Below are 22,388 nucleotides of genomic sequence, written 5' to 3'. Positions count from 1 at the left end.
GGCGCTCTCGGGGTGGCAGAGACCCATAACGCCGATCGGCAGAATCACTCAGGAGCCGGCTGGAGAGCACAGGAGAGATGCAGGGCGGCGATCCCGCGGACCTCCGACACGTGTGAGGCCTCGTCGGCTGATGAGCCCGGAGCTCGCACGCGGAAGAGGTGCGGCGGGGCAGTGACCTGGAGCGAACTGCGGTCGGGGCCGACGGACGCAGGAGGGTGCGGTGAGTGGCTGGGGGGACGCCAGCAAGAGGGGCCGTTGTCACCCAGGAGGTCCTTCTCCCTTCCACCTCCCCTAGGCGTCCCGAGATGCTACATAAATTGGTGACACAGTGCTTGGGAGCAAGGCGCCACTGAAGCAAATGGGCACAATTTAAATCCATACAATGGGGATCTCCTCCTCCCCCCTCCTTCTTGCTACTCCACTGTGGAAAGGAGTGAATTTGAGGGACCAAAGGCCTTTTTGCAGTGAGCCATACCATCATAAACAATCAAATAATGGCAAAACAATGGGCCACAGAAGAAGCAGCGGGTGCAAACGACTACCTGAATTGGGCACTGGGATGCCCCAGACATCACAATAATATCAAGAAGGACCTGGCCGCTTTGTCAGTTTCACCGGCCCCACGACTGATCGCCATCATTACAAGGAGCGGCGACTCCTGGAGTCCATGCTGCCCTACTTGCGGTGACCGTTGCTGGTTCGGGGTGGCCTGGCTCGCACTGTATGGTCTCTCACTAGATCGTGGGTGTTGATCCCCCGGTACAGTTTGGTGCGCAGTTCATGCATAGGAGGAACAATTTAGGACACAGAGGAGTGATCCTGCCAGGCTGCCATGGCGGAAAAATCCAAGGCGTCTAAAGCCCAAGAGCGTCCTGTCCCCGCAGTGATCCCGGGTGGGCAACAGGCGGTGCCTGGTCTGCAGTCCCTGGAAACCACGCTACAATCCCACTCGGCCCAATTTGAGAAAATCCTACAAGCGATAATGGACACTAAATCTTCACTTGAAAATAGAATTGACACAGTATCTCAAGACCTCAATTTGCTAAGAGTGGATCATCGTAATCTGGCGGAGAGAGTTGGGACAGTAGAGGTCACGCTGGGCGGGATGGACCCAATGGTCTCAGAGAACCAGAAACAAATTCAACGCTTGGACTCTGAGGTGAAAGCCCTTTGGAGACGTGCTGAGGAAGCTGAGGACAGGTCGCGCAGTAACAATGTCCGCTTTCTGGGATTTTCCGGAAGATCGGAAGGGCAAAACTTGGAGTTATTCCTGGAGCAATGCTCATCAAGGAGGTGCTGCATAGTGTCCCATCAAAGTTTTTCTCAGTGGAAAGGGCACACAGAGTTCCGGGGAGACAACTGGCTCCGGGACTGCCACCTAGTACGATGATTGCCTGATTCCTTAATAATAGAGACCGAGATGCGATACTTCAACACTCGCAGTAAAGGACCAATCCAATATGAGGGGACCTCTATCACTGCCTATCCGGACTTTACCCAGGAAGTACAGCGGCAACGCCACTCTTACATGAAAATTAAACAGTGCCTCCGTGAGCATAATATTAAGTATGCCCTGATGTTTCCTGCTAAACTTAGAGTGATTTTGGATGATCGAACCCACGTTTTCACCACCCCGGAGGACGCCTGGACATGGATGCACGCCAAGGGCAGACCCATGAAGAGACAGGGAATGGTGATGCATGGCACACATCGCCGGCACGGAGGAGACCCAGGAGGCACTCAAAGGCGCAACCCACGGAAACACAAGCTGCGGCCGAGAGAGCAAAAGTGCTGATGGAGACGACTCTGCACACAGAAAACTCTTTCGGAGTGGTACAGGCTAATCTAAGTGAAAATACGGACTCGGACTCTGGTAACTCCGACTCAACTGTTTTGGAGGCGCTGAGGGGCCCGGCGTTCACATCCAGATCTACAGATGTACTGTGATTGCCAAGCACGGGTGCGGGGGGTTGATTCATTCGTTCTTTTATTCCACGGCCCTGCAGTGGAACCTCAACTTTACAGGGTTAAGTTTGGAATGACATTGCTTTTACATACAAGTACCAGCCGGATACCCTTTTCCCTTACACCCATAGCACATTGCCTCGTGCCCTGAGGGATAAAGCGGTTATGGACCATGGGAACGTCTATATATTTACTTTTTGCTTAAATGTTGGGGGCCCCTTACAAGGGCTACCTCCAATTGCTACCATGGCTCCACAGATTGTATCCACATGGATACAGTTTCTTGATGTTAGGAGTGTGCTGGGTAACTTGCTATCATGGATGGCAGTTAGAAAAGTGCAATTATGCCACAGTTTTTGGGGGTTTGAAGGGGAGGTTGGGGGGGGGGGGAATGGTTTTGTTTATGTTTATTAGGTCTATTTAAACTGCAAAGTATATCCTTACAGCTGTTAGTCCACAGCAATTTTCAGAAATGGAGCTGTGCAAATTGTAATGGAGCTGGGACCCGGGACACAACACACACACAAACATCTTACAATAGGACATGGTTCAGTGTGCATTCTGCCTTATGCACAAGTATAATATAATTACGTGGAATGTGCAAGGCATGGCTGCGCAGGGCAAGAGGCACCAAATGTACACTTACCTCAAGCGTCAAAGAATACACATTGCTATCCTACAGGAGAAACACCAAGGGGGCGCTAGGGAGGACAGATCTTAGGCACATCATTTTTGGCTTATGCGAGGGGGGTATTGGTGTGGATAGCACAAGGGGTGCCATACGTCCAACATACACATAGGATAGACCAGGGGGGCAGATATATGGTGACAGAGGGACAGCTGGATGGCAAGCAACTCACAATAATAGGGATTTATGCCCCTAACAGCGCATTGACCAAATTCCTACGCACACTGTCCCAAGCGCTGCTGATGAACCCCACAGCGCCTGTGTGGGGAGGTGATATTAATAGCACCCCAGATATATCACTGGATAAATCGACACAGCCCCCAGGGAGGATGACATGCAGGCGCTGCACTAGTCCACTGTTGGCCTTGGCAGGTGACATGAGGTTGCACGACATTTGCCGAATTGGCCACCTGACACATAGGGAATACTCATTCTACTCCACACCCCATAAGGTACACACCAGGATAGATATTCTGTGGGGGATTCCAGATATATGCTCTCTAATCATAGATTCTGGCTACTTAGCCAAGACTTATTGATCATGCCCCACTAATGATGACAATGCGATGGGGTAGGAAATGCTCTGCCGTCCCTACTTGGTGCCTGCAGGTGGAGGCCCTTCAGGATCAGGCATTTAAGGAAGAATTGAACACAACCATAAGGCAATACTGGGAAACAACCAGTGGTTCTACTGAAACAAGAGCGGTGGAGTGGGATGCCCATGAGGTTATCGTGCGGGGTCACTGCCTGTCGGCCTCCTGGGGAGTGCGGCGCACCCTCCAAGTGGAAGTCGCCAAGCTGGAGAAGGAAATGAGAGTGCTGGAGGTTGCGGTAGCTCAAAATGAGGCACCGTTCACAGAGCTTAGGGCTCAGCGGATGAAGTACGAGGAGGCAGACATACGGCTCTGCCAGCATGATTATAATTACCACCTGGTGTGCTTACAAACAGAAGGTGACAGATCAGGGAGACTGCTGGCATGGCTTCTTTGAGAGGACCGCCAACAGACTCCATAGGATGTATATGCTTGGATGATGGATTCATGGCCACCACCCAGGAAGCGATTAATAAAGCATTTAAAGAATATTACACTGGCTTGTACAAGGGGCAAACCACATGCAGCACTCAACAACTTGGGACCTTTCTTGAGGGGGCGCCCCAGGCACAGTTGTCACAATCAGACAGGGCAACATTAGAGGCTCCTCTTACAGTGGAGGAACTGGAGGTGGCCGTGGCACAGATGTCCCGTAATAAAGCACCAGGGATGGATGGCTTGCCAATAGAGTACTACATCACTTACTCACAACATTTGAAACGCCACTTGTTGGCGGTGTTCGAGGAGGCGTGGTCCCGCAGTCTGCTCCCACCATTGCAAAGAGAGGCGCTGATAGTGGTCCTTCCCAAACAGGGCCCGGATCTCACAGACGTTAGGTCATACAGACCGCTCTCTCTACTCAACATAGATTGCAAAATCTTAGGTAAAGTACTGGCAAATAGACTTGCCCCCATAATACACACTTTAATTCATGAAGACAAGAATGGCTTTATTCCAAAACGCAATACATTCCTAAATATTCGTAGCTTGCTTAGCATCCTTGGGGACACTCCGCATGCGGCGTACGATAATGTGGCAATGTCATTAGACATCGAGAAGGCATTTGACATGCTAGGTTTGGACTTTCTGTTTGCCACCATGCATGGTATGGGGTTCGGCCACAGCTTCATACGCTGGGTACAGACATTATATGCCGAACCCAGGGCTAGGGTGAAAACGGGAGGAATCATATCTGATAGCTTCCCCATCAGCAGAGGAACCAGACAGGGATACCCACTGTCTCCCTTGCTGTTCGTCATTTCGATGGAGCCATTGGCGACTAGGTTACGTGCAACAGAGAGGCAGTGGGGGGTGAGTAGATCTGGAATGTATCATATTATATCGCTATATGCGGATGACGCATTGATATATTTGGAAAGAGGGAGCGAGACGATGTCTTCGGTGATATGCCTGTTAGATGATTATGGGGTATATCGGGGTAGGTGGTCAACTGGGCCAAATTTTGCTTGTTTCACTTTACGGTTTGGCCCCTAGGCGCGAGGGAGGATGCACCTGCGGGGCATCTGAGGTGGTGTTTTGACACATTTAAATACCTGGGAGTCCATATTTATCATAAACCTGAACTCCATGAAAGGATATATGCGTTTTTGGTGCTCGCTTCCCTTGTCACCGTTGGGCAGGGTAGCGGTGGCAAATATGTTACTACTTCCCCGTCTTCTTTACTATTTCGCTGCACTACCGGTCGCAGTACCCAAAAGCTTTTTTCGCAAACTGAATAAACTACTACTGGAAGTCATATGGGGGAAGAGCAGTACTCAAGTTGCACTTGCCACCCAACACTGGCCATTAAGCGAAGGCGGGCTAGGCACCCCCAACTTTGAACTTTATTTTGCTGCCGCGCAACTGCAATGGGTACTGAACTGGATACACAGGCCTGAATCGGCAGAGTCTGTGTGGGTTAACACGCAGCTACATGGTGTGCCGTTGCTCACATGGCTGTCGAATAACTTGGTGAAGGGTGCCACTGGTAATCCCTTAATGATAGCTGCACACGAATGCAGGAAACGGTATATACAAAAAAAAATGCACAAGGTCCCCATACTCTCCCCTCATCCCCTTGGGATAGCTTCCGGGAAGTGTCAACACGACTAGAGCGTACTCCGCTGCTGCTTGGGCAGAGGCAGGAATATTAACAGTAGGGGACTGCTTTGAGGACGGTGTTTTCATGTCATTTGGGGCTGTAAAAGATCTTACGTCAGTGGGGCCAGGTCAATTCACAGCTTACTACTCTATATGCCATATAATCAGGAGAGTGTGGATGTCAGGCGACCAGGAACCAGCCATTTCCCCTGCACTACACCACAAGTTGTTGTATGACAGTCAAACTAAAGTCATAACAAATCTCTATAAAGTCTTAAACAGATCTCCCGAAAATGGTTTGGAAAACGCAAGAGGGTGGTGGAACGCTGTTCTCCTGAACCCGTTATCCCCTGAGGACTGGACGCAAGCCCTTGGTCACACCCGACAGGTGTCGCGGAACCCGAGGTTTCGTTACACCCAATTCAATTATTTACATCAGACGTACCTCGCACAGTCCTGTTTGAGGCGCATGTTCCCTGCATCCAATCGTCTTTTCCCCCGCTGTGGCTACCCGTCAGCCCACTTCTACCATATGGTATGGGAGTGCGGTCCCCTAGAAAAATTGTGGCGGGAAGTAGTAGCTGATATCTCAGAAATGACTGATTATTTGCTCCCGCTAGAACCTAGATCTTGTTTACTGGGTGTTGGAATTAGGAACAAACAACACCTATACATTCATAGGTTTGCAGACCTAGCACTCATAATGTACAAAAGATTGATTGCAATTAACTGGAAGGCCCCCAAGGCACTAGAACTTAAGTCGTGGCGCACCCTGACACTACGCTTGGCGCTTATGGAGAATCAAGTATTACGCAGGTTGCGAGACAGAGGCCAGACCCACATGGGAAGTGACGCTTGGGAAACATTTGTCACTAGACTGGAGGTCAAAAATGATAAGTGCCCGCCGTGAATCTGATAGCACAGAGCACACATGTTGGGGAGGGGGTATCTTGACTGCGCTGCCTGCACTCACCTCCTGCATCATTTTCTCCCTCCCCTCATAGCACGATAATCGCATAGGAGGCCAGGATAGGGGGGATACCCGGTCACTGTTCCATGTACACAATGAGGTAACTACACAAAATACACCCAGCGAGAGCGCACCGGGAAACCGTTGCTGGATCGGTTCAAAGTAAGGGCTGAATGACAAAGTTCAGATAGAAATGCCGGCACACCCAAAAATATCACAGGGTCATGTAATCATAATAATAGACATGATAGATGACAAGTCAAAAACGTGCACGCTCCCTAAAAAACAAACATCTGGGATACACGTTATATTGCACGGCACTACAACACGATCCACCAGCATACGGTTGTTGGAGAGGAGGGTAGTGCACTCCATTAAAAAGTTAAAGATTGCAGTAATACCAATAATTCTCGATACAGTTGTTTATTGATGAATGTAAATCCTGCTGTTCGCACCTAGACCTTATTTGTTGCTCTCCTATTATGTTATTACAGAACAGTTGGTATCCTGATGCTTTCTCAGCTGCATTCATTGCTGTGTACCTTTGCTGAAAACAATAAAATAGATGTTTAAAAAAAAGAAAAAAAAAGTAAGAAACTACAACAGTCATTAGGGGCCAGATGTATCAAAAAACGAAATTGCATTTCTTAAATAGCGAATTTTAAGAAATCGCTATTTAAGAAAGGCAAAATGGTATGTATGAATTTTGCGATTCGGTAATAGCGATTTCTTAAAATTCGCAAATGCTATTACCGAATCGCAAATAGAGAATCCGACCCCATTTGCAACTATGGGCCTGTTGCGAATGTTTTTGCATTTCGTAAATTGCGAATTCCAGTTAGGAATTCGCAATTTAGGAAATGCAAATCCCATGGTGCTGGGGGCTTAAGGCCCCCTCTGCTGCACCCCAAAAATATTTTTACGGACATGTGAAGCACACACATGCGTTATGGGCATGTGTGCACTACATGTCAATTTTAAAAATGCATTTAAAATGCATTTTTAAAATTTGCACATGGTTACCACCAAACTTTTGTTGGTGGTAATTGCATTACCTAAATGCCCAATTCGCATTTAGGAAATGCTTGATACATGTGCTTAAGAAATCGCAAATAAGGATTCCTTATTTGCGATTTCCTATTTAGAGAATCGCAATTTGCGATTCTCTAAATGGGGTTGCAATTTTAAGGAATCGCTATTTTAGCGGTTCCTTAAAATTGCACTGCGAATGCCTTTCATACATTCTGAAAGGCATTTTTGCATTTGCAAACGGCCGAATTTTGCAATTCGTACCATTTGCGAATGCAAAATCGCTTGATACATCTGGCCCCAAATGTCTGGTGCTACAGAAAATGTTCTTGTGGTGGAAGACAGTCAGGGTTCAGGAAAAAATTATGTTTCAGCCAATTGCGACTTTACAATCCAGTCTTAAAGATAAAAGGTCAGACCCTCAAAGTCAACACATTTTTATTGCTGATATCTCCGTATGTAACCAAATATAGACCAAGCCAAATGAGAACCTATTCTGATTCACATTTAGGGCCTGATTTAGAAATTGGAGGATGGGCTACCCCGTCACAATGGTGACAGATACACCGCCTGCCAAAATCTTAATTCCATGGGAAATAATGGCATGTAAATTTCAGCGGATGGGATATCCCTCACCGTTGTAACATAGTAACCCATCCACCAATATCTAAATCACGCCCTTAGTTTTCATGATAAGATTGAAATTTTGAAAGAAAGAACCTGAGCTAAACTTTCATGCAAATATATCGAACTGCACTAAAGCTTTCAGTAAAAACAACATATATATTTTATATGCAATGTGTACCTTAACCATAATTAGTTTCTATTGTCATGGGCTCTGTGTGCATGGCCTGTGCACAAATAGGGACTCATTTACAAACCCCTTGCGCTGCTGTAGGATCATGTTTTTTTAACACTATGATGACGGAGAACAGTCCCCACCCTGTGCCATATTTACAAACTGGTGCAATGCTACTATTGTGCCAGATTGTAAAACCTTGCACCACATTATACTTCCGCCAGCTATAATGTATGCAAGGAAGGCATTCCCTCGCTAGGAGGCCTGCAGGAACAGCCCAGTGAAATCGACAAGATTTCACTGCATCGTTCTAGCCTTATTTTTAAATGCCTGTTCAGGGCAGGCGTTAAAGTGACGCTAGGCGGTTTACAGTGGGCCTCCACAAACTTTGCTGGACTAGCGTCAAAACATTTTATGCTAGGCAAGCAAAGGCTCACATTTGTGTCAGAAATTCTGAAGCAGCTGTGTTAACGACCACCATGGTGTGCTGTATTGTAAATACAGCGCTACCATGGTGTCTATAGGGGGGTGCAGGGCAGCGCAAGCAAACTGGCGCATTGTGATCAATGCACCAGTTTGTTGTAAATGAGGCCCATAGTGGGCTCTAAAACAAAGGACCAGCCTTTTAGAAGGTACTGCACACAGCATTATGTCCCCATAATCTATTGCACACAATACTTTGGACATGCACATCAAGATCTGAGTGATTGGTGTAGCCTTGAGCTGTGGTCTTGTTTTGTTGCTCTCAACATCAATTTTAGAACTGAAGGCTTCCTTTTACATCTCTTTTTGAAAAACTGTGGCTATCCAATGTGACTAATACAATAACACAGAGCCTAGAAATTCCCCCTGAATCCGTGAAGCTGGTGAGGTTCCTCTGAATCTCTAGCGCCCAATCTACAACCACGGATTCCACATTTGATTTTATTTGTTTTGTCTGACAGTATCATGGTTTTCTTGATTCCCCATCCCCCAGAGTGTCAGAGGAAGCGTTCACTGCTCCCATGCAAAAACTGCCCTTTGTATTACTGCAGAATAAATATTTCTGTTTTGACCTGCAGGCAGACGCAATCACCATCATCACCATCATCTTTATTTGGATCAAATAAAACAAACCATCAAAGATACAAATACAGCAATCATGGCAAATCATATTTCCCCATAGAATATACATTAAAACAACAATCACAAATGTTTCATACATTTCTCATTAGGGTCCTTGCTCTTGCTGCTCTTGCAAGGAAATATAAGAATACTTTTACCAACCCTTCGAATTGCTAACACACGGTGAGCAGGATTCATCCTAAACCATGTCAGTAGATATCTACAGTGATTAAACATTTCATAATAAAGATATGACTCAATAGACAGAGCTGTTTTTGTCATAATAAATTGTTTAGCCTGAGGTTTTTCCATCGCTACGAACCTATCTCTGCAAAAATCTGTCAAAAGCTGAGCTGCGATCCATGAAGGAAGTGGACATATCCCTTTTTTGCAATAGTATACTTTGAAATTACCATAAATACATTTAGATATTGACCAGTTGTTTCAAATGTCAGTCCCCAAACCATATTGTATATCACATAGTGCTTTCAGTTCGTTAGACCAGGTATGAAAGCGATTTAAAACCACCCAACCAATAATTTTCACCTTAGAGGGGACCAGGAAAATGGGCTGTTAACAACTAGGGTCTTCTCGACAACCCTTCTTAAACAGCGGCACAATTACAAAGTGAGACCAAGAATCTGGCAGCCCAGAGTTTACAGCTGCATTGAGATGCAGCGTTACCAAAGGGCCCACAGATTGCCATGAAATTTTAACCAGTCAGCCCCATCCGAGCCTAGAGCCTTATTGCTTGACAGAGCAATGATGGCTTTCCTTACCTCCTAACAATCAAACCTGAATTGTGATCTTTCAGAAGCCGGAAGAGGTTCAAGGGAAGAGTCTGGACAATCATAAATGGACAGAAAATTCTTAACCCAAGTGTTCCATGAGATGTATGAGGACAACTCGGGCCTTGATTTGTAAATAAACAGGAGAAGATTAACAATGCTCCGGAACGGTCTAAAATCTCGCTTGGTGCAGGCAAGAGTAAGTTCTTCTCAAGCCTCAATAAATAATTATAATTTCTGATTGCTGGACATGGCCTTCCTATGGGATTTTCCTGAAACGTTTTGCTTTTTTCTCCCAGTTTTTTGCTGACTCTCTTCGTATAGCCTTGTGACTCTGAGCACTTTCCCACTGTGCTGCAGTGGAAAAGTGTGCGCAAACTTCCTACATATATCAGGAAGGGGTGCTCATGGGCGTGGTTGCAGTACTGTACCTAGGAGTGCCCTGTAAAAAGGTTCACCACATACCAGCGGTGGGCACAGCCCTGGCTACTAGGGGGACACTGCACTGAGTGGGCCACCCACTAGAAAAGCCTGTCAACTATGTCTTAGGCCTGACAGTACAGGCCTTTGGGGACGCATGTGCATCTCTCATGGTAGGGACAACCCTGAGTAGGATTTACACTTCCCCAGGACAGGTACACCAAGGTGTGCAATGCCCTGGTAGGGAAGAACTCCCACGTGGGTTTTCCCTACCTAGGGAGTCGGCCTTTCCCATAGGGTAGGCTGATTCTCTTGTAGTGGCCTTAGGGCCCTGGGCACTGATGGGCTGTGTTTTCAGGGTGGAAGTTCACTCGCCCGTCCTCCACTGCTTAGGAAGGGGCACTAACCAGCAGGTACAGGACCTGCTGCTATAGGCCTTTGTATGCGCATGTTTACAATAGCGTTGTTACTATGTGCTGAGCCTGTCATTGCAGGCCACTGTGTGTGCACTTGCACAGTGTGTTCCATAAGGCACTGAGCCTGCCATTGTGCCCCAGTAGTGCACATTTGCACAATGGGGGTTTCATATTTATTGAGCCTGGTCTAGCTAGCCAATATGTGCACACTTGCACAACAGTGGTTTCATATATACTGAGCCTGGCATCCCTTGCCAAGGTGTGCACAAAGGTGTTTTCATCCAAATCCTGAGCCTGGCACAACTTGCCAGTGTGTGGTTTTATCTATAATGAGCCTGTCAAAGCAGGCTTGTGTGAGAGTTCGTGCAACTTTTTGGTGATCCCAAACTTGTGTCCAGCCTGCCCCTGCAGGCTTGTGCGTGCACCAGGGTACATGTGCCCAAGGAGTACATAATAATCATGTGTGTTCTCACTGCTCGTGAGAGCTGCTCTGCCCATAGGCTAACATGGGAGGAAGTCCATTCTAGTGGATTGCAGTGGAGCAGCCTCATGATGTTTACTGTCATTGAATTCACAATGACAAACTCCTTCTCATGGTAAAGCTGGTTTTGCCAATAGTACCCTAGAAATGCCACTTCTAGAAATTGGGCATTTGTATGTTGTAAAAGACTCTTTTGTGTGTCTTTTATTTCAGCTTCTTTCCACTGGAAGAGGGGAAAAAGTACATTTGCGCCTTCCCAGATGACAGCTATAAAACGTAAGCAACTGGAATGAAAGACCTCTGCCATTTGAGGGCATGGCTGGATAGACTGGAAGGAGAGGTTCTGACTCTTGGATTCTCGGAGCCAGATCATGGCACCACTAAAGATAAAGATCTGCAGTCCGCAGCCCCATGGCAGACAGGAATTACATTTGCAGGAAACATCTGTGGTTCAAAGAGGACCCCTTTGAACCACCCCCAACTTCAAAGGCACCCGAGTATAGCTACGAGTACCACACTTCAGCAACTTGTAGATACACTAGCAGGGGCGTGGGATGGGTACCGCTAGACATCATGGTGTACACTGCCAGAGGAATCTGTTGTGCACAAGAGTACTTAATGTCCTTGGAAAGTATCAGCGCAACCTTCCGGCATCGTGGCTGGCCTGGGTGGATTGCCTGCTGCTGTGTGGCACTCTAAAGTGTGCTTTCCAAGGCCTTGTTGGCTTGCCCCTGTTCTGTCTGCGGTCGCAAGGACAGCGAAGACCTCCTGTGAGGGACTTACACCATCTACTGGTGTCATCTGGAGAGCGGTGCCCTCCTCTGTGCCTACATCGTCTGTTGGACTCCATCTAGTAGCAGTTGTGTGAGCATAGAATAACTATTGCACCTGGAGACTGGAATTGCGTGGTGCGGAGCCTTTGAAGAACTGCCTGTACTTACGGAGTATGGCCCATCATCATGGGGCCACTCCACACATCAACGTCTGACCTGACTTAAGGCCGGGATTCACCCTACACGCCAAGCAGCTCCTCCTGTCTGCCTCTGTGCCCCCGCCCTCGCTGCTGCTGTGAGATCAAGGCCCTCCACCACCCGCAGGCACCCGCCTGCACCTCATCCCTGGTGTCTAGTGGTTGCCGTAAGTATTGTGTGTCTGTCCTGTAATCTGTAGTTTGTTATTTGTGCAGTTTTTCCTCTTTGTTCTGCCTTGTTGCCTTTGTATTATTTGTACCGTTTTCCTCCTTGTTTTGCCTTTGTGCCTTTTCTGTGCATTGTGCCTTTTTGTGCCTTTGTGCCTGTTTGTGCCTGTTTGTGCCTTTGTGCCTTTTTTGTGCCTTTTTCTGCTCTCTGCCTCCCTTATTGTGCCTTTTTCTCTTATTTCTGCCTTTCTCACCGAATTTTCACTTTTTCGGCTTTTGCGCTCTCCCCACTCCCGCCGCTGCGTCCCCTGCGGCCCCACCCCCCTCGTGCCTCCATTTGCCCAACGCTCCCCACCTCCTGCATCCCAGCTGCTCCTCCCTCCCACCTCCCCTTCTTAATGGCGGCCGCTGCGCGGTGCACAGAGTGACCCCTGACCTGACTTAAGGCCTGGATTCACCCTACACGCTGCGCAGCTCCTCCTGTCACGCCCCAATTTGCCCACTGCTCCCCGCCTCCCAGCTGCTCGTCCCTCTCACCTCCCCTTCTTAATTGCAGCTGCTGCGTGGTGCACAGAGTGACCCTTGACCTGACTTAAGGCTGGTATTCACCCTACATGCCGTGCAGCTCCTCCTGTCTGCCTCCATGCCCCCGACCCCACCCTCACTGCTGCTACGAGTTCGAGGCCCTCCACCACCCGCAGGCACCCACCTGTGCCTCATCCCTGGAGTCTGGTGGTTGTCGTAGGTATTGTGTGTCTGTCCTGTAATCTGTAGTTTGTTATTTGTGCCGTTTTTCCTCTTTGTTCTGCCTTGTTAGCTTTGTATTATTTGTACCGTTTTCCTCCTTGTTGTGCCTTTGTGCCTTTTCTGTGCCTTGTGCCTTTTTTGTGCCTTTATGCCTGTTTGTGCCTGTTTGTGCCTTTGTGCCATTTTGTGACTTTTTCTGCTCTCTGCCGCCCTTATTGTGCCTTTTTCTCTTATTTCTGCCTTTCTCGACGAATTTTCTCTTTTTCGGCTTTTGCACTTTCCCCGCTTCCGTCACTGCGTCCCCTGCATCCCCGCTCCCCTCGCGCCCCCATTTGCCCACCGTTCCCTGCCTCCCGCCTCCCAGCTGCTCCTCCTTCCCACCTACCCTTCTTAATGACGGCCGCGCCGGAGGCGCGCCAGAAGCAAGCCCGTCCGCCCCCATCCACGCATGGACTGCGCCCATCGACAGTCCCCCTGGTCCACGCGCTTCCCACGCCACCAGACGCCGTTACACTGCTGAAGATCTCCTCGCTCTCAACCCTGGCCGCCCCTCTGCCTGCGTCCAGGCCTCCTCGAGGTACACCTGTGGACCCTTCTCCTGCCGGCCGGATGTGCAACTTCACCTGCACGCAAGCCACCAAACACCACAACAACTCCATCCATAACAACCACCTCAGCTGCATCCTCCTGAACACCCGCTCCGTCCACAAGCATGCCGTCGAACTCTGGGGCCTGCTCACCTCAACCTGCCCAGACATCGCCTTCCTCACCGAAACCTGGATGAACCCCTCCTCGGAACCCGACATCGCCATGGCCATCACTGAAGGCTACAAAATCACCCGAAGAGACAGCACCAACAAACTAGGAGGAGGAATCGCCATAGTCCACAGGAGCACCATCAGGATCTCAACCAACCCTCATGACACCCTTGATGCCGCCGAACACCTGCACTTCCAGATTTACGTCAACGCCAACACCACCCTGAGAGGAACCCTTGTCTACAGGCCTCCAGGCCCTGTCCACAAATCTGCACCCCATCGCCGACACAATCAGCACCCACGTCCTCACCTCCACGGACTACATGTTCCTCAGCGACCTGGATATTCACCTGGAGAATACCGACAACATCAACTCCTCAGTCTTGCTCGCTGACCTCGGTCTCAAGCAACCCCTCACAACACCCAACCACTCAGCCGGCCCCACACTCTACCCCATCTTCTCCACCAGCAGCCACATCACCTTCACCCATACCACCGAACTCCACTGGACCGACCACCACTGTGTTCACTTCTTCCAGAAACCCACCGCTCTCCACCACCAGCAACGGACCCCTCACTGCCGATGGAACAAGATCTCAAAGGACCAACTGATCTCCACCCTCGCCTCGCCACGCCACCCAACACCAGCGACCCCAATATCGCTGCGCTCAACCTCAAACAATGGCTAGGCGACTGCGCCAACACCCTCGCTCCACTTAGGAAATCAACCAACACCAGCAAGAAAGCACCCTGGTTCACCGTCGACCTTCAGACCTCCAAGAGGGAGTGCCGGAAAACCGAGTCGAGCTGGCACCAAGAACAAACAGAGAGCAACCACGCCGCCCTCAAGACTGCCATCCGCAAGCATCACCAGCTCATCCAGACTACCAAAAGATCATTCTACAAAGAACGAATTGACCACAACGCACACAACAGCAAGGAGCTCTTCAGCATCATCAAAGAACTCACCAACCCCAACTCCTGCTCCGCCGACCCACCTTTTTTCACCACAATATTACGGACATCCACTGCAGTTTTGCCTCCCTGATCCCCACGGCCACCGCTGCCAATGCCAACCCCAACGCACCCAACCACACCAACCTCCTGAGTGCCTGAACCCACATCAACGACGAGGAAACCACCAAGACCATGAGCACCATCCACTCCGGATCACCCGCTGACCCCAATCCTCACCATGTCTTCAATAAAGCCAGCCAAATCATCGCCCCCAAGCTCCATACTATCATCAACAGCTCCTTTGAGACCGCCACCTTCCCGGATAGCTGGAAACATGCCGAAGTCAACGCCCTGCTAAAAAAACGCAAGGCCGACCCCGAAGACCTCAAGAATTACCGACCCATCTCCCTACTTCCCTTCCCAGCAAAGGTCATCGAAAAGATAGTCAACAGCCAACTATCACGCTTCCTGGAGGACAATAGCCTGCTCGACATCTCCCAATCCGGCTTCCGCAAGAACCAAAACCACTCTCATCGCTGCTACCGACAACATCAGGTTCATGCTCGACAAAGGTGAAACCGTGGCCCTCATCCTCCTTGACCTCTCGGCAGCCTTCGACACCATCTGTCACCACACACTCCGCACACGCCTCCACAATGCTAGAATCCGCCACAAGGCCCTGGACTGGATCACATACTTCCTCTCCGGCAGAACTCAGAGAGTCTGGCTCCCTCCGTTCCTGTCAAAAGCCACCAAGACGATCTGCGGAGTACCCCAAGGATCCTCTCTCACCCCCACCCTTTTCAGCGTCTACATGGCGCCGCTTACCAACATTGTCCGATCCCACAGCCTTAACATCTTCTCCTACACGCACAACACACAACTGATCCTCTCACTCACGAAGGACCCCGCCACCTCCAAGACCAACCTCCACAATGGACTTCACGCCATCGCCAACTGGATGGAGGTAAGCCGCCTCAAACTGAATCGGATAAGACCGAGATCGTCATCTTTAGCTCCAACAAATCAGCATGGGACGACTCCTGGTGGCCTGCCACTCTAGGAGCCGCTCCAACTCCCAACACCCACGCATGCAACCTCGACTTCATACTGGGCTCATTGCTCACTATGACCCAGCAAATCAACGCCATCTCATCCTCGTGTTTCAACACCCTCTGCATGCTTCGCAAGACCTTCAGATGGATCTCCACTGAAACCAGAAGAACGGTCACCCACGCCCTTGTTAGCAGTAGACTGGACTACGGCAATGCACTCTACGCGGGAACAGTGGCCAAGCTCCAGAGAAAACTTCAGCGCATTTAGAACGCCTCAGCACGACTCATCCTTAACCTCCCTCTCCATGAACACATCTCAGCCCACCTCAGAGACCTCCACTGGCTCCCCGTCAACAAAAGGATCATCTTCAAACTCCTGATCCATGCTCACAAGGCTCTCCACAACGCTGGCCCTGCCTACCTTAATGAGCATCTCAACTTCCATGTCCCAACCCGCCAGCTCTGCTCCGCCAACCTCGCCCTCGCCACCATCCCCCACATCCACCGTACCACAACCTGTGGCAGATCCTTCTCCCACCTCGCTGCCAAGACCTGGAACTCACCCCCTCAACCTACGTCTGACCCAGAACCCTCTGACCTTCAAGAAGCATCTCAAGACTTGGCTCATCGAGCAGTATCACCCCCCCCAATGCCTTGAGATCCTACCAGGTGAGTAGCGCGCTTAACAATTGATTGATTGATTGATTGATTGAATGTCTTGTGTGTTGCAAGCTGGTTCACCAGTTGTGGGACTCCACATGGCCCGCTTTTGCCAAGTGCATCACATTTTTCTTGTGCGACACCCGACTGCATGATCATTGTGTGTGATGTCTGATTTATAGGTTGCGACCCTCAGAGGATGGGTTGCATCCGGAGCAGTGCTGCGTTCTACCTTGTGTAACACCGCTGAACTTGCATCTTTGTGTGTGACCGGATTGTCTGGTGCAACGCTAGTCATCAAACACCAGACATTGTGCCTCATTTAAGGGAGGTCCGGTATTGGAGTCTTTGTGTGTGACCGGATTGTCTGGTGCGACTCAAGACATTGTGCACCAGATGTTGTGTGTCATTCCAGGGAGGTACGGGACTGGAGTCCTTTGTGTGTGACTGACTTGTCTAGTACGACTCAAGTCATCACGCACCAGACGTTGTGCCTCATCCTAGGGAGGTACAGCATGAGAATTCTTTGTGTGATTGTCTGGAATTTTCTGGTATGGCTCAAGTCATCCCGCAGCTGACTAGTGCCTCATTCCAGGGAGGTACTGCATTGGAAACCTTTTTGTGTCTGATAGAATAGTCTGGGGTAATTCCAGCTATTGCACCCCAGACGTAGTGCTTTATTCCAGGGAGGCACTACATTGAGCACTTTCCGTGTGGGTTTGGAATCATCTGGTGTGACAAGTCATCACGCACCAGACGTGTTGCTTCCTTTCCCAGAGGTATGGACCTGATAACTCTTTGGAATTGTCATGGTGGCTCAAGTCATCACACCCCAGATGTGTGCCTTCTTCCTAGGAGGTGCAGATTTGGTAACTACTTGGGTACTGGAGTGCCTGGCTAGGCGCCGCTGTGACTAGTGTGTGGCCCCAGCAACCCTCCCGCGTTCTTTACAGACCTCTGATTGATCCTCTCGATTGGTGCCTTTACCTCTATATGTTAACTGTTGCGTGATCAGCTGTTATCTCTATCTACCCCCTATCTTGTCCCCGAGATCCTGAGAAGTGTGACTTTGGCCACTAGCATCCTAGATATCAGGGGCAAGGTTGCTTCATCTCCAGCTCGTGGGAGACAGGGTAGCAGGAATTGTTTTGCGGGTGGAGATCCTTTAGGACAGATTTATATTTTGCTTTGCATGAGGAAACCAAGAAACTGCCTCTAGTGGATTGCTTCAGAGCCATCTTTATATCTCAGTAAGCTTTGGTGCAAGAGTGATCAAACCACATACTGGAGAAATGACTAAGTGTATTGCCATACCTAGTTAACAGAGATGTGACTGCACTACAAATAGTATTGTATAAGGAAAAAAATAGTTTAACAGAAAGACCATCATCAAGACACACCCCAAACGTATGTGCATATTTCTTAAATAACTCCAGATAAAAAGGTTCTGGTCTAATCATAAATCAATTTAAACTGCACCCTTAATTTCCCAGTGAAACCAAACCATTAAGGTCACGAACCCTACTGTTGACTTCGTAGATCCACTCAAATTAAGCCAAAAATGCATTGTGGTCCCTGTGGCCATCCCACAGAACCTTGAAATCTATAAAAATGTGTATCAAACGATGTCATGAGGAAGGAGTCCATAAGGGACAGCTCACCCCTACCCGTGAAAGTGGCAATACAAGAACGGTCCAGCTTTGGATCTGATAAAATAGAACGGTTAAAATCGAATTAAATGCAATTCATCAGGTTTCTTTGTTTCAGAAGTCTAAAGTGCTCTGTATGTGATGCCTCACCATCATGATTGTTAGTATAAAAAATGGGGCAACCATTGCACAGCCGCAGGTTAAAATCACCAATCAACGTAATTGGGATAACATCATTCCTTACTTTAAAAAAGCCCTATCTAAAAAACTTTTCAGGAGCAAATACATAATCGTCTCACTCGTGTAAATTTAGAGTTATACAAGTTCAAGATTAACAGGCTGCCTAATTTCCCGAACTGTAACGAAACAGCTGCAAGGTTCAGGGAACATGTATCCAGAATGTCAATTTGGCATACCAGGAGCAAAGCGATTAGAATCAAGAATGTAAATTCCCACCATGGGCCCCCAGTGCTTGGTTGGTGTAGCAGAAAGAAAGCCGAAGCTATAACCCTCCAACGAGAAATCACACACCACATCCCATGTTTTCTGCAGGCAAACTATATGGATGTTTTTCAAAAAATTACACCAGTGAACATCTTCCCTCTTCCTCTCCAGGCCTGCAATATTGCAGCTAAGGACTTTCAAAGAGCCCTCCGCCCCTAGATTAGTAAGGGAGCCAATAGGGTACTTTCCAGGAATAAGAGGGGTCAATAATGGTCAATCATGAGAATCTAGATTGTTCAAGGCGTCAAATCTATTGGCAGTAGGGATGTTAAGAGTATATATATCGTTGCACTCCTCTGTTCGCGGAGTGCAACACCTCAGTGGGAAAGGGTGATCTCCAGATGGTATGTCTGGCGTGTTGGTGACAGAACCAAAATTAGCAGTGAACTCCAACCCTCGTGGGCCCTTGCTGCGCCCCACACTATCCATTATCATCAAGCAACCGGAGTCACTCCTCAAAGCAGCCTTATCTAATGGCCGGGCACGTTGAAGTATATTGGTACTCTAGAGAGATGGTTCAATCCTGCTACTACTTTGTGGAGCAGCCGAATTAGTGAACACAGTATTAAAGATAACCGGAGCTTTAATGGACTCCGCTAAATTACAGATTTTACATTCTATCCTGGATAGATGCTGGCTGCAAAAAAACAAGAGTCCCGTCTCTGAAAGTGCCCCTCAGTCACAGCCCCAGGTCGAGGTGCTTGGTGGATCCCCCGTTCTTCAACCTCCTTGCCTTGCTTCCTCATATCAATATTCAAAGAACTAGAGGCATTGGTGCATATATCCAACAAAAGGCTCAAGGGAGTATCAGGCTTGGGAGGTTTATGCGCTATAGGCTGAATTATAGGAGTATTCCCTGCCGGGGGCATCTCTGTACTGGAGCTGCCCACACTTAAAACATCTTCCTCAGTGGCAATGTCACCTCGACCCTCAGCTCTGGGGGAGCCTTGTTGCCCTAAACCTAACTGCAGTGGTTTCTTCCCTAAATGCACCAATGGTAGAAGTGAGATATGTAAGAACGGAAGAACTCGTGCAGGGTCATTTGTCCATCAGAGGGGCAGTATTAGATTTACGCTTACTCATAATCCAGCTAGAAGGCCTGGCATGCGGGAAATAGAGCACACATTTCTCAGTGCTGGGTGTCTACACCTGCCTCTAACAGATGCCCCTGTACACTGTGAGTCAATGCAGTCCCCAAACAGTGTCTCAAAAACATCCCGTGATGCAGGAAAAAGAGCGCACTTTTATCAGCCTTGGGCATTTACACCCACCTGCACTGGTGCCCCTTTGCAGCGTGGTGCCCTCCTCCAGAATGTCCAGATAATCAAAGAATGAACTTGCTGATTAGTAAAATGCCTGAAAGTCCAATCACATTGTTTTGCTTTTCAAAATGTGCACTCTTGGATCCTCTTTGGACCCAGTTTATTGGGTATTGATATAGGTATGCTTAAAATGAATCATTAAACCAATCCAACACCATCTAGGATGCAATATTTCAGAAGTATTAAAGAGGTTTACATAATAACACAAAAAGTCATTTTCTGAGTAAAATTGCATCTTCATCCATTGCAGCTTTTGCTGTATCAGAGAATGTTAACTCCTGTGGGCCCTTAAAATAGTAAACACTAATTTTACATCAAACCAAATAACCTTGTCACATCTAGACCATTCTACAAAATTTGAAATGAGGTGTCTATGCTGAACACTCCAAGTGGACGCCATATTTCATGCAGATTTGTCAAACAGTGTCAACGAAGTTAGCTAAATAAAAACTCACTTCCTACAGAAGATGTGCTACCGAAAATTAATTTGATAGTGATGACGCAGAAAAAGAGGGTCCAACATATATTCACATATCATGTAACCAAAAGCATATAATGTAGTGTGATTTTTATTAAAGAAACTAATGTACGAGGGAAATTGTGCCCTCTGGGTAGTTCGCCATAATCGTAAACGAGCTTTATTAATCATGAAGCATTGAAAATTGTAGTAATCCGTCATAATTAAAAATGAATGTCATGATTTCCTATTTGTAACTGTTTTGCTTAGCTTAAATTTAGTAGAGGCTTTGACCTAGTTGCCTGGTCTCAAATTCTAACTGCGTGGCTTTTTCCTTGAACTAATGAAACATATATTCTTGCTTGAAGTTGTATTTTTCCAGCAGAGATGACAATACACTTATCTCCAAGGTTTCGTACTAGGCCGGTTTCATCCCCTTTGATACAAGGTCAGTCCCTGCAGGTGCAGACAATGAAGGTACAGATACCAAAAATAATTGGCAACCTATGTTGCAACTTGTGTTCCAAGGCTCCAAGGACAATGTATGCATAAATGAGCGCTAGTAAAAAGACAATTTTCATTGGACAATTTGAAGCTAACCTATGAACCCTCCAATGGAAGACCCTGCAGAATTTGGAATGTTTCTTATTTAAACCCACTGGACAAAGAGAAGTCAGCCATTTTCCTTGATGCCAATTTGAAGCCAGATGCCAGACTCCATTTTGGACGACACCCTGATGCCCTTTTCTCTATTCCAGAGAAATAGACTTTAAGAATTCTCACCCTAGAGACTTTAACTTTAATTTGCCCCCCCGTCTTGCCCATGAAGAAACTTTGCCCCATTCTCTTAACTTTGCCCCTTTGAAACCTGCCCCATGCTGATCGAACCGGTACCTGAGGGACGGAGACTTTTCTTGAATGCTGATTGTATTTGGTAAATATAAAAGGATAAATGTATTATGCATTGTGTTTTTTTCCTTTTAGGTTCCAACTGCTATTTTGATAGGGTCCAAGCTAGAAGTTTTACAAATTTGTGTTGACTAAATTCGTTTTGCATGAAGCCCCACATGCCAATGCTAATTGGAGGTTAGTCGAGGTATTCATTCGATGCATCATGCTAATTTGAAATCTTGTTATGCTGACCAATGTATGAAATTAGTCAAATACAGTTAATCATATTAGTGATTTGCATTGCCATAACTGAATGTATCATTATTCAGATTTTGCGTAGATTGCGTTTCTTTCGCCGCTTTGGACAGCTAGTAATGTTCATATACATATATCATTTGGTTTTGAGACTTATATACATCGTGCTAGCTTTGTTAATATAGGGAAATAAATTCATTAACTTTTAATAAACTGGTGTGGTTATTTATGACTGAAAGGTCAAGGTGCACTGAAATACCAACTGTTATTGATTTTAGATGTGTTATTTTGATCTATTAATTGGGTATTGGTTACCGATTACAATAGATATTGATTACTGATTTAAGTGACCCGACTATTCGAGGATGTGGAGAGCCCAACTCGGCTAAAAGGTTCACTGACCTCCAACGTGTCCAGGTACAGGTAATTTATAAGGGCTGGACGTGTTATCAGTAGATGGTAGCAGAGATTGATGGTTTAGCCCTTTGGGACCCCATCTGAGCAATAAACGGAGAGAAGTCAGAATTTTTCTTTGATAAAACAAGTTGGAGGGATGATGATGCCCTAAGTCCCCAATGACTTTCCCGGGATCTCGGAGCTTGCGAATGAAGGACATGGAGGTGTGAGAATGGCTTTGGCGTT

The sequence above is a fragment of the Pleurodeles waltl genome, chromosome 7 (genome assembly GCF_031143425.1).
Source record: "Pleurodeles waltl isolate 20211129_DDA chromosome 7, aPleWal1.hap1.20221129, whole genome shotgun sequence".
Lineage (NCBI taxonomy): Eukaryota > Metazoa > Chordata > Amphibia > Caudata > Salamandridae > Pleurodeles > Pleurodeles waltl.
This window is presented reverse-complemented; position numbering follows the sequence as displayed.